The sequence below is a fragment of the Crocuta crocuta genome, unplaced genomic scaffold (genome assembly GCF_008692635.1).
Source record: "Crocuta crocuta isolate KB4526 unplaced genomic scaffold, BGI_CrCroc_1.0 scaffold153, whole genome shotgun sequence".
In the NCBI taxonomy this organism is placed as follows: domain Eukaryota; kingdom Metazoa; phylum Chordata; class Mammalia; order Carnivora; family Hyaenidae; genus Crocuta; species Crocuta crocuta.
The window spans coordinates 2,482,643-2,491,806 of record NW_027529525.1 but is presented as its reverse complement, the minus strand read 5'-3'; the positions used below and the strand labels follow the sequence as shown (position 1 = coordinate 2,491,806).

General features: G+C 37.8%; 1 long non-coding RNA gene across 1 annotated transcript; it reads left to right on the top strand.

The window, feature by feature from the left end:
• The first annotated feature begins 265 nt into the window (after window positions 1-265).
• LOC144229027 (uncharacterized) lies at window positions 266-7,909 on the top strand. The gene is made up of 3 exons (XR_013334334.1): window positions 266-432; window positions 2,719-2,786; window positions 7,700-7,909. It is a non-coding gene; the product is annotated as an uncharacterized LOC144229027 (long non-coding RNA).
• Window positions 7,910-9,164: the final 1,255 nt, after the last annotated feature.

Here is a 9,164-nt window from a genome sequence, read left to right as displayed (position 1 = left end):
AAAGTTCTGGGATGGGCTACATACAGAGCTTATAAAAATTCCCCACCCTAAGTGTCCTTAAGAATGACTAGTTCTGGGTTATCTAATACACTTAACACATGGGGCAAACTGATGACAAACCTGTTGCAAACTGATACTCCCCAAGCGAAGAGAAGGCGAATGAGGAAATTCTGATGTTGTCAGGACAATATGACTGATCATGACATCAGCAATTCCTAATTCCAAATTATAAAGAACACTCCCAGAATGCTGACAACATATTAAATGGATCCTCCCAGAACCATCCTCCTTTCAGCTTCCCACCTAATACTTGATCTTAAGGCAAATATGATAATGTTTCAACTAAAGGATTATTAAGTGTTAAAATCCTGTTAGATTCTTATAAGCTGGAGGAAGCAGATAACTTCTGAAGACGTTGTGCAGACTCATAATGTATGTATATAGTACATAAAATATTTTAGAAATTTACAAAGACACCTAACACTTAAAGAAAAAATGAATACACAAAAAAGTTACAATTTACAAAATGCTTTATTGTACATAACCATATTAAAATCTCAGGGAAGGAGGCAGGGCAGACATTCTCTACTTCTTTTGGACAGGTGAGACAGCCTCAGCTAGGTGAAACAACATGCCCAACTAAGCTCATGAAGCCCGGAAATGTAGACTCTCAAGGTTGAAAAGAATTTTTAAGAGTCAGTCCCTGTGCCTGGCATATAATAGTCATTCAATAAATATTGCAATAATGGAAGAAATGCTACTGTCTCTCCTTGGACATCCTGACCGATAATAAATTCATTCCACGTATCCATATTCAGCCGTATCTGTTACAAAGTCCTGTGTTACATGGCCTGCCACTCTGAACCTACCCCAGGACTAGTCTATGTCTTCTGTAAGATGGTATAGTGTTTTTTTCTCTGTATTCCACACTTCCATACCCATAAAAGGGAGGGCGGAGTCATCTTATTTTCAGCTTTAAAAATCTTATAAGATGGCTCAAAGAGTCTTGAAATTTCTGATGAGTTTCTTAACCCACTGTCCTGTATATGGTAGGTTTTGTTGGAGTCATGAATGGATGAGGCAAGCCAGCCCACTTATACACACACATACACAAGTAGCACAAATGATGATTTTCGCTCATTTTTCAAAACCATGATTAGCTGAAGTTAGAAAGAGCTGAATGTGAGAAATGGAGTGATCAAATCTTTAAAAAAAATTTTTTTTAATGTTTACTTATTTGGAGGGGCCAGGACAGAGAGGGAGACACAGACTCTGAAGCAGGTCCCAGGCTCTGAGCTGTCAGCACAGAGCCCGACACGGGACTCCAACTCAGGAACCATGAAATCATGACCTGAGCTGAAGTCAGACGGCCTGAGCTGACTTAGTCAGGCCTTAACCACCTGAGCTACCAAGGCACCGCTGGAGTGATCAAATCTTAAAGAATAAGCTTTACATGGGCGCCTTGGGTGGCTCGGTCGGTTAAACATCCAATTCTTGATTACGGCTCAGGTCATGATCTTACAGTTCATGGGATTGAGCCCCATAACGGGCTCTAGGCTGACTGTGCTATGCCTGCTTGGGATTCTCTCTTTCCCCTCGCTCTCTCTACCCATCACCCACGCTCTCTCTTTCTCTCTAAATAAGTATTTTTTAAAAACAATAAGCTTCACAGATTATGGTTAAACGTGATGAGTTTTCATCCTAATTTTTAGATCACTTGGGATTATAAAACAGGTTATAATAAATGATGCATTTTGCATTTGTGTGTGACTTATTAAGGAAATAGGAGTCCGTGACCGAATGGTTTCTCTTGACCTAAACTGTTACTGTCAGAATAAATCTTGCTTTACTTTTTGGGGAAAAGAGAAAGGTCCTACCCATCTCTCTGAGATCAGTGTCCTCTATATATTTGGATATAAACTATATATCATTCAATCTAAGATGCAACTGATTATAAGATGCTTGACAATTACTGAGATGTTAACATTTGAAAAAAAATGGACAACAGTAACTATAAAACATCATAAATTATAAGATGGATCCTGACTTTAGTGATGTTAAAATGTGAAAACGGTGAGTTTTAGACTCTGTATAGATGGCCTACAGGTAAATGAACACAATGCTTGTAAATGCACACACTATTCATAGTCTAGGCTAGAGAAATCTATGTTTTCTAACACTTATTTTCAATCTTCTTAAGAACACAGAGCTACTAAGAGGTTGCAAGTCAATGATGAACAGACTCAGTTTTTCCAAGGCGGTCTGACAGTATGTCCTACAGGGAGTGGGTACAGTCTCCCAGTGTAAGAATGAGAAACTTTACCCTTATCTCACAAAGGCATCCATTACAAAGGAACAAACTGAACTGTCTGCTCCTCTCCTCAGTCATCTCCCCACAACCATTTCGAATTACACCCACAGTGTTTTATACCGTGCATTTAAGTAATAAGAAAAGGTAAAGGGAGATGAACCTCAATCCGTATTGATATTTCTCAGATTTCTCCATTCCATACTTTTTGCTACTGGTGCTTTAAAGTTGTCAGTTGCAAACAGAACTTGAGACCATTCATCCTGGACTATTCTTTATCAGGCTTTCCTCACACAGATGTATGCACACAGACATACACACACATTCCAAAGATCAGGCATCAGTGCTGTTTTGGCACAGCATCAATTTGAACCTACGCATCTTACGAACAGATTTCCATCTTTTTGCAGGACCTGGAATGCCAGTTCTCAGTCCTCTTCGGGCTTCAGATTGGAATAATAATTTTTATGTAAATCATGTAAGTCAAATATACAAAGACATTTACTTAAAATGGTTATCACAATCCTTAAAATTGATACAAAGTTACAACATGAATTGAAAACAATAACAGCAGATAAGATGACCCAATTTTAGAAAAAAATCCAAACGGTTTACTTGGAGCAAAGACGATTAGTAGATACTAGTGTCTGATACTTCATATTTGTTCAGAAAGTCACTAGTCCCCTTGTATTTCCTCCTTTTTTCCTTATGCGCCGTTCCTTATAGTCATGTCATTATTAGTATGAAGAATAAGCCAATATGAAAAAGTGAAACAAACTGGTCAATCTATTATCTGTCTACAGATTAGACTAATATATAATCTGGACCATCCTACAGTCTCCAGAAGCTTGGGAACTACCTATGAATTTCACTTATCTGTAATGTTTCCCTTATAATAAGAGAAAACTATAATTGACTTCACAATGAAAATCATCTTCTAGGAATTATTAACACATGAAACTGCTAATATATCCCAAGACCCTAATTCAAGGCCCAAAACATATTAGGCATTCAAATATTGAGTCAATGAATGTATGAGTGAATGAATGAATGAATGAATAATGTCTTCAAATGCAGGAGAGTCCTGTTCGAACAGATATTATTATTCCATAAAAGTCAAGCAACCTTATAAATTTGAGACATGTTAATTCAACGACAAATTACAAATTCTAAGTTATTAGCCAAACTTCTAAAGTACTAGAGAATATCATTCCAAGAGCTGTAATTAATGATCTCGTGAGTAACCTGAAAACATATTCTATTTTAGGGGCTCTTTTAAGAAGTCTTAGAATTAACTGAAGCTATTTACTGTGAAGTATATCAGGCTACAAAATACTGCAACTCACTGAAGAAACTTTCCCCCTGTTTCTACATCTCAGCCCCCTTTATTTAAAAAATCATAATTTAAGTTTTTGATGATTACCAAATTTTTAAAAGTAGGTATACAAACTCTTGTAATGGAATATCATGTAATTGTAATCATTTGTAATTGTTCTATCAGTATATGAGAATGGACAAATCGTTGACGACTGTTGAAGTAATCTTTCTACTTTAATGTAGGTTTGAAAATTCCCATAAGCAGAGTATTTTTGGGTAATACCAGTATATTAAAAAGCCTTGTGTGGTTGGTTTTCAGAGGATCCAGAAACCAAGGCAAATGGATTCCTGGGGCTCCAACACCCTAGAAAGGACTTTTAAATAACTATTTATCTGCCCATTTTACCTTTCCTCCATGAATTGCTCCTGAGAAAGAAAAACCATTCAAAAGTGGAGATCCAAGACTACAGGCTAGATGGTACAAAGGTAATAGTGAATCTGTTAGAAAACACTACAAATCCAAGTGATTAAACAGGTAGGATTCAGCCAGTTTGTGTACCTGAGAGCAAGAACACATGATTTCTAAATTAGCAGCATTTCTTCAGTTCTTACTTACTTTTCTTTTTCTATGTCTTTTATCTCAGTTTTCTCAAGCTAGAAAAGCTGAAATGTCTTCTGTTTCTCCTTCTGACTGGTCCTTATTAATTCCAAATTGTTACATAGATTACTTCCAAACATCTTCTTTATCACCTCTGTGGCCCTATCTTTCTACTTCCTAAAATCTCCAAATCTAATGCAAATTTCTGAATATCACTGGTAAAGCACTCTACTTCCAACTCCTTTCCCTCTCTACCTCTTTTCCAATGACTGTTTGTGTTTTGGCTGCCCACGAACTCACTCTGTTCTGGTTCTGAGTTTTGCCAGGAAATAGCCTCTGTTTTTCCATCAGCCAAACCACATTCATCCCTCCCTGTTTACTCTGTTGAAATCACAGCCCATGGGCCACCCCCTCTGAGTTTTTCCTACTCTCATCTATTTTCCAAGATCTCTCACTATATTTTCTAGGGACTGCAGTAATGCTTAGGTCAACTTAGTGTCTTTATACATTATAAACTCCTCGGCTGGTGAAACTATGGCCAAGATTTGCCATGCCCTCTCCACTATTTACTATCCTGAAAGGCATTTTTGGAGAGGTCAGCAAGTCCTTACTGACCTGGCTTCACCATAAGTCAGCTGTTCTCAGCATCTTTTCTAGTCCAGCACACCTGAAGAATGCTATATACGCTCATCAGTCACCGTGTCTTACTCTGCACAACTCAGAGTCAGAAATGATGAGGACACACACTCCCATCCTTCTCTGAACAGCTTGTTATAAAGAATGAAACAGAGAGTGGTTCCAGGAACCCAGAGAAGATAACCATTTAACTTCAGCACTCGTGTGCTCACGTACGTGCGTTCACTTACTCTCTCTCTTTCCTCCCCGCCCTCCCTCTCTGCCTCTTTTTCTCCCCCACTTTGTGTCTGTCTGTCTCTGTCTCTTTCTACATATACACAATATAAAACATATGTCTATATACAAATATAATATATATAACAATATAACAATTTATGTAGATATATAAATATCATATAATAGATAAACCTATAACATATTATACATATATAAAGCTTTGCTATAAAACAAGAAAGTATATTTACTTCCTATAAAGTATATGAAAATTACAGCCTCTCGACCTAAGAAGGCTTAGAAATGAGCTTACAAGTGAGCTTACATTTCTTAACACCCCAAAATGGTACCAAAATATATTTTAGAATGTTTAATGCAGCTGAGAAGGACTTTCCCCCGATGACACAATTTTCCTTGAAACTCCAGTGGTTGATTCCTCTGTCTTCCCCACACCAAGAGGCAGCTGCCTCTTCCTTGCTCCTCTTCAATACAAAACAGCACAGCCCTCGAAATATACTCCATCTCCGTCAATCACCTATAGGTTGCCATTGCCACTTACAATATGGAGTAGTGGACAGATGTATACTTACAGTAAAAATGACCATGTTGAAAAGATCATTCTACCATTTGTTAGTTTAGCAAACTTCATCTCAATCTAACTGTCAAAGGGAAAAGACAACAGTATCTCCTTTACAGTTTGGGGGAGAAGCAAATAAGGCACATTAGTTTGTTAAATTACAAAGATTAGTTATCATTTTCTTACCTTCAGATAATTTAGCACATAGCTAAGAGCTTTTCATAGGTGATGCCATGTCCTCTAAAACCCCAACCTTACAGAGCCTTGAACTCCACTCCAGCAACACCTGCCTATCTGCTTTACCTCAAGGACTAACGTCATTGCATGACATCAAGGACTGAAATTACCACTCTTCCATCTACTCTGCACTCTTAATAATAAAACAATAATAATAGTATTAGATAACATTGTTTGAGTAAACAATGTGCCAAACATTGTTATTAGTGTTTTACAGGCATTGATTGTTTCATTACTCTTCATACCACCCATATTCTTTCCATCCCAGATATAGAAACTACAGTTTATCTTCATTCGTTTATGCTCCCATTCCTCATTCCTCTGCTCTCTCATGTCATTGATGTCACCAGCAGCACCCCCTCCCCACACTTCACATACTTCCAACCAATCTAGATCCCCAAATCAGGCATCCCAAGTTTGTTTGTTCTGGTACCCGGTATCCACAGCCCTTTCAATCTTTCAGATGAACACTTTAACCATCAGATTTTTCTATTCCTTCTCCTGAGTTGCTAACAACTACAAACTAGTACTACACCTATATGCTTCACCAGTAATTCACTAGCATTCATTTTACTCACTTCCAAGTAGCTCCCTACCCCTTCTCACAGAGAATTTAATCCCATTTTATTTCTTTCCCTCAAATCTCAATCTCACCCTTCACTGCCAAATGATAAGGTGGAGATCGTTGAACATCATTTGCGTGAACTTCCCTCGTTCCTTCTTATTTGTGTGTGTGCGTGTGTGTCCTTGATTTCAAATGAATTTCCCTATTACCTGCTCTCCCCATCACCCTCACCTGTCTCCCCAACTCAATTTCTGTACTGGCTTCCTCTTTCTTTCTTTCATTTTTGGGGGTGGGGGGGCTACTTAATATTTATTTCACTATAAAAGTAATGCATTAATACATTTTTCTTTTAGAAAGAAGAACAGCACATGCAATGGCTTTTTTTCCCCTGTAAAGTAACTTGTTTGTGCCTATGTTACATGGCCTCCCATTCTGAACCTATCCCAGGACTAGTCTATGTCTTCTGTAAGATGGTATACTGTTACAAATATAGTATATAGTGTTACAAGTATAGTATGGTATAGCATTGTTACAAATGCTTCCTTGCTTCTTAGGCTGTTTTATTCCTTCTCTCCTTCATTGCCAGAGTTCTCTGCAGACTGTTCATTAGTGGACGTTTATTCGTCTTCACTTCCCATTCTAGTTGCAAACTACTGTAATCCGGCTCATGCCCCCACCACTCACCCACTATCACCTCTTCATCCTCTCATCCAACATGATTTAATTCTGTCACTCATCTACATGGAATTCCCAGATGTCACCTCTTTTGGTTATCCTCCTTGGCCCTCTCTGTTTCCCTGCTCTAGATTTTTTCCCAAATACAAGTTTACTCACAACTAGCACTCCAACTAGCACTTGGACAAAGGAGTCCACATCTAGAAATCCAATCTCAGCTTTTCTCTAGGGATCCAGACCCACGGTTCAGACTTCCTGGAGCCTCTATTTCCCCTGGTCGGCATTCACTGCTATCATGTGATGTCACCACTGAAATCAATATGCTCCTCCTATGGCCACCTGTGCTGTACTTTGGTTGTATCTGTGTGTCGCTGGAAAGTAAGTTGTCAAGAGGTAGGGGTCTATCTTAATGCCTTACACACAGTTACAACTCTGTAAACAAAAGTTATTTTAAATGTATTGACTTAACGAATCTAAAAAAAGTACCATTTTCATAAAATAAAAGAGACTATTTTCTTCATACTCATGTACACTTTTTATCACCTATTTTGTTTTTGCTTTGTTTTCACACAGAAAACTTGCAGAATCTGAGAACCACTTTTTCCCTAATGAGGGAAAATACTCGAATGCATTTGAGAATGCTGATCGTTCCCAAAATGCAGTGGGAATGGAAGCCCCATTGACTGACAACTTTGGATATCCATGCTCTTGGAAGGGATAGCTGAGCAACTGAATTTTAAAATGCTTTTCAGAGTCTTCAACCCAATTTTTAGTTGAAAACTTTTAAATAAAAAGAAAAATTACACATTTGGGTCTAATTATATTTGCTGTTGACTTGTAAACTATTATTCAAATGGCAGAAACTAGCAAAGACTTTATTTTACAGAATGAACTTCAAAACTGTTCTTTCATATTTAAAAAGAAAAAAGATCAAGCAAAGGAGTAAAGAATTGAGAACTTCCTTCCCTTCCCAGTGTTTACTTTGGTACCCTGAGCAACCAAAATCTAAAAGATGAGTAGTTACAGGAAGGTATGGGATTTTAAAAACAGTTATAAAAGGGATGGTTGTGTTAAGGCAACCAGGAATTGGGAATCTATTTACAAACAAATCATTAAGATCTGAAGCCCCCAATTATCTCCATTCCTAACAGTTTAGATGTATAGCTAACTAAATGACGCAGCACAGAAGTGAGAGAATTTAAAGTATCTTTTTAAAAATATTTTTTAGATTTTATTTTTTTAATAGTTTATTGTCAAGTTGGTTTCCATATAACACCCAGTGCTCATCCCCACAAGTGCCCTCACCTTTTATAAATAAATAAACATTTAAAAAATGGGAGGGGGGGTTGCCTGGATGGTTCAGTTGGTTGAGCGTCCAACTTTGGCCCAGGTCATGATCTCATGGTTCATGGGTTTGACCCCTGCTTCAGGCTCTGTGCTGACAGCTTTGGATTCTGTGTCTCCCTCTCCCTCACCCTGACCCTCCCCCACTTGAGCTCCTCTATCCTTCTCTCTCTCTCTCTCTCTCAAAAATAAATAAATAAATAAATATTTTCAAAATAAATAAAGCATTTTTTAATGAGATAGTCTGGACTCTCAAGTTTAAATATATAAAATACTTCAAGTAATTTTTTACTATTATTACAGTGAACATTTTTTAAGCCAAAGGTCTCTTAAAATTTTCAAAATATCTTAGGGCACCTGAGTGGCTCAGTCAGTTAAGCATCTGACTTGGGCTCAAGTCATGATCTCGCAGTTTGGTTCATGAGTTAGAGTCCCACACTGAGCTCTGTGCTAGCAGCTTGGAGACTGGAGCTTGATTCCGGTTCCGTGTCTCCATCTCACTGCCCCTCCCCTGCTCGCGTTCTATCTCTATCTCTTAAAAATAAACATTAAAAAATGTTTTCTCTTCCAGCTTCCTTTTAGTTATTCTGTATAGTATTAGCTCATTATGAAAGTTACTCTTTAAATCTAAATCTAATGATGTTCTTCATCTGTTCATTCATATTCAGGAAGCCTACCATAGTCCAATGGATGG